This window comes from Daphnia pulicaria, chromosome 1, assembly GCF_021234035.1.
Source record: "Daphnia pulicaria isolate SC F1-1A chromosome 1, SC_F0-13Bv2, whole genome shotgun sequence".
Classification (NCBI taxonomy): domain Eukaryota; kingdom Metazoa; phylum Arthropoda; class Branchiopoda; order Diplostraca; family Daphniidae; genus Daphnia; species Daphnia pulicaria.
In genome coordinates this window covers 27,349,422-27,353,913 of record NC_060913.1, presented here as the reverse complement: position 1 = coordinate 27,353,913, position 4,492 = coordinate 27,349,422, and the positions used below count along the sequence as shown (strand labels likewise).

The window sequence follows — 4,492 nt, the reverse complement described above, 5'->3', positions numbered from 1 at the left end:
TTAGCGCAGAATACCGTTAAATTGCTAGTTCTAATGATTATCCCTGAGGGTGTGTGTGTGTTAATGGGGGGGGGGGGGGGAGTGTAAGCTGTTCTGGGCCACACTTCCAGAACCTTTATTCAGATTTCAGAATCAGAATAAATTTATAGAAATCTAAACTACTGCATCGATTTCCTTCAATTTTGTTGTGTAAACTTACAGTAATTTATCTCAGCGGATAGGTAAGTTTCGATTCATTTGGCAATACTAAATTTTTGGCATATTTGATTTTATGCGGAATTAGTCATTAGCTTTTTGTGACTTAGGACAACCATAACATCAATTCGATTGTCTGTTTGTTTTGTTTTTCTTTTCTGATTTACCAGTTACCGAACGTCGTCTTCATGTTGACATGGTTAGCTTGCAATTTGTAATTATTAAAGTAACGCATAATTTCAACATTCTTGTTTCAATTCTTAGGCAAAAGACTATACTATGGATTACCTTATTCATGATTGTCATTGTAATTGTTTCGCATAGCTAAATGCTTCATGAAGGGTAAATCAACGCAATATCATTTGTTATTTTGAGTTTTCTTACATATTTTGTTTGCCTAACTAATTTTGTTGTGACGCCCAGGAAAATGACCATAAAATGGGTTTGCTTGATTTTCATGGTAGTGCACTAAACCATTTCTGTGAGTCACTCACTGATATCAATACCATATGATGAGTTGTCATCATGTATGGTAAGCAATGAAATAATTTACCATATTTGTAATGCCCTAACGAGAAATTTTATTTTGACTGTAAGGCTAATGATTAGAAGTTAGACATGAATAGGTATCGTCCTCACCTAAATTTGGATGTGCACATGTCTGTTTCAGAAAGAAAGTTAAGGACAGTAGAAGATGAGCACATAAGCTCAGGCGTACCAGTGATTTTATATCTACGTTGATTGCATCTGTTGGAAAAATGGAAAATTTATTTAACATTTGATTTTAACTGAATAGTCGTATGTGTAATATTTTTCAAATGCAATCATTGATGTTGTAAAATCTTTGAGAGTTGACTTGGCATTGTTGTAATCATTGTAAATTTTTTCATTTTCTAACCAACGTTTTAACTCTTCGTATACTCGCTTTTCCGATTGCATAATAGTTAGCACAAAAACAATTCTGTAGCGGTAAGAATCTCTTTTTTCGCGCCTTTTTTTCGGGGGGGGGGGGGAAGGGGGTATAGGGGGTAGATATTTATGGACTTGAGTATTGTTATATCTTGACTTGCCCCGGAAGTATTCGTTCCATGCTGTCTGTCAAACAGGTTGATTTACTTGGAATTTTGCTAAAAGATGCCACCAAAATCAAAAGAGTGTTTTTCAAGTCCAAAGGATAAAAGGCGGAGTAAAAAACGTCAGCAGCTTAAAGCTACAAATTGCGAACAGAATAACATTATGGATAATCATCTCAGAATTGCTAAACAAAATTCTTCCGCACTACAGATTCAGGTAATTAGTTTAATAGAAAAAAAGTAATCTTAACATGGAAAGGTAGCCAACTGTTTTTTTCTGCCCAACCATAGTGATATTCAAGAACTTTTGATTACATTGTTTTTCACCAGCAATTGGTATTCCTCTCCATTTAGGAAGGTTCTTCCGAAACGACAGATATTGTGGATCAACCAATTGACGATAGTCCTACACCTGATGGATTTGTCGATGTTGAAGTTGAGGTATTTTAGTTCAAGAACATTGGGAATAATTTCAAATGTTGTATTTAGATTCCTGACATGTTCGAAGTCGAGGTCCTACATTATGCGGATTCATCTGTTCCATCTTTGAAGTTTAATCAAAATGCATCCAGGCCAATTCTTTTAAATTCTTTTACTTTATATTCAAAAGGAACTCCATTTTTTCAACAGCTCAAGCATTTTGAACGAGATCCCAGTATTGCACTTCTTATTATGGCAGTAAATTCAGGCCAAAGTCGATTTGCAAAAGTAAACCTGCTTCATTCTCATACATCTGCTGAAGTCGAAGAACAGACCGTCCATTGCCTAAAATAAGAAATTGAATCCAACCTGAAGCAAAGCGACCTCGGCGTTATTGTTGACCAGTTCCAGGCGGCGTTTGACAAGAACTGCGAGCTGCAAGGTTGTGCAAGCTGTGGAGTCATAGTGTCAATTCTGAAGTAATAGCGGTGTAAATTTAAATAAAAGGTGTTCTACCGGGAAGTAAAAGTAAATATAATGAATAAGGTTTGTATAAAAATAGTAATTGTCTTTTCTGTTTTTAGGTTCATGGCAAATATTACCATCTTCACCCTGAACTGGTGAAAAACAATTTTGCCACGTTATGTGGATCGTGTTACCAACAAATTTGTCGTCCCACACCAATTGTTCCCAATTATTCTATTGCGTCAGGGATAGATTTTGGTAATCCAGAACGTATCGGCCTTCCAACATTAACTCTTATCGAAGAACTACTCCTCGCGCAAAGCCGGCTGTACGTTTCCATCGTCAAGCTTATTGGAAATAAACTATCAGAACGCCAATCAGAGGACACGTTATTACATTCCCACAACCTGATGGTCCCACAAAGTTAACGGAATTACAGAGAATGAATTCAGAAGAGATGGAAGATTATCCTAGAATCAAAAATCTTTCAGAATTCATCTCAGTTGTATTCGTCGGAACACGTCTTCAATTCGAAGCACTCGTCCAGAGTCGTTTCTCAGATGTAAGAGTGTTAAATGTAATTAGCAAAGTAAATACAACATGAAATGGAGTAGTGCTTAACCAGACCAACTGTATTACCTTTAGATGAAATCTCATCTAATAGAACGAGTAACAGAGTTAATACCTTACAATATTGAGAGGAAGATGTTCAGAACCACACTTGTCAGTTACCCAGAATCAAGTCCTAGCAGACAACATTTCTGTCTGGCAAGAAGACAGGGGTAGGGTTAGTCTGGGTTTCGGCAACCACATGAGGTTCAGCAACAAGGAATATAATGTTTGGAACAAATACAAACAACACTTTCCCTCAAACATTAATTTCTAAACAGGTACCAAAATAACTCCCAAAGCATCTCGAAGCTTTTCAATTCTTGTAGCTGCAAGAGGTTTAGTCAGAACATCTGCAATCTGTTGTTCCGTGTGTAGGCAGACTATGTTGACATTTTTACTCTCCCGCAACTCTCTGATACAAAAAGGCGAACATCGATATGCTTGATTCTCTGGTGAAAGTGGGGTTATTTACAAGGGCAATTACGCTTTGGTTATCACAATATATGGTAGTCGAACGCGCATCAATCCCGAGCTCTGACAGTAGTTGTTGAAACAAAACGGCTTCTTTAGTCGCATCAGCAGCAGCAATGAATTCGGCTCCAGTGGTCGAGAGTGCCACACATGGTTGGCGCCGGCTGGCCCAAGGGACAGGACGTCCAAGATGAAGAGACACAAATCCGGAAGTGGAGTGACGTGTCTGCAAGTCGCCGGCATAGTCTGTTCTAGTCATAATCCTGATATGCATAAGTGATCCGACCGCTTTTCGATGGGGCACAGCTTTCATTTCATCTTCTTCTTCCTTGTTTTGGGGTGACATCCCAGGTGAGATTCTACAGCATGGATCAGCAGGGGTGGTGGGTGGTGTATAGGTACACATGTTGAATTTTTCAGCTATCTTGACGACGTATTCTGGTTGAGAAATGTATACCATTCGCTTGGGACGATCTCGAATGATGTCGATGCCAATGAGTCGGTGGGCAGGTAGAGAGCAAATTTCAAATGCCATTTCCAGGATGTCTGTATGAGTTTGTTTGTGGTTGTTCAAGATGATTCCATCATCAACGTAAATGATGAGTATAATCGGCATCTCATCTATCTCCCCTTCACGTTGATGTTGGAAATATACACACGGGTCAGCTTTGATGGTGCTGGATAATACACGGTTCCGGATGTAAACCACATAACCGACAGCTTCGGCCCAGAGTGTAGAAGGTAGATTGCTTGCAAGAAGTATGCTGCGGGCTGCGTCCAGTGGCGTCCTATTCGATTTTGTTGAAGCTGTGTGAGGTTTGAGATCTAGTAGATAGAGAGTGTTGCCGGAACGTTTTCCTGTCAGTACGAGTTCATCACCATGATGAAAGGAGACCATATCTTTGGAGAAGTGAGCTTCCAATCCAGAGCTGGTAGCAGCAGCAATCGAAAAAAGGTTGGTACCAAGGCCAGGCACGTAAAGGACATCTTTGATGATTCTGGTGGATGATTGGTTGTCCACTTGAACAGTGACTGTGATGTGGCCTTTTCCCAGTACTTGAAGGTGCGTGTCTCCAATGCCCGCGATAAACCAGGTTCCAGTTTGAATTTGCGTGAAGTCTTCGAATAAGATTTTCTGGTCCGACATATGCTGGGTGGCCCCTGAGTCGGCGAAGAAAGCAAATGCACTGTTTGGGTTGGAAGATGAAGATGATAGTAGTGCTCGATCTTTGTTTGCTTTGTCTTCTGCCTCATCT

The 4,492-nt window shown here is 39.6% G+C and overlaps 1 long non-coding RNA gene across 1 annotated transcript; it reads left to right on the top strand.

The window, feature by feature from the left end:
* Nucleotides 1-337: 337 nt before the first annotated feature.
* Nucleotides 338-1,160, top strand: LOC124338773. The gene is made up of 4 exons (XR_006917996.1): nt 338-394; nt 460-537; nt 619-727; nt 793-1,160. It is a non-coding gene; the product is annotated as an uncharacterized LOC124338773 (long non-coding RNA).
* The last annotated feature ends 3,332 nt before the right edge of the window (nt 1,161-4,492 follow it).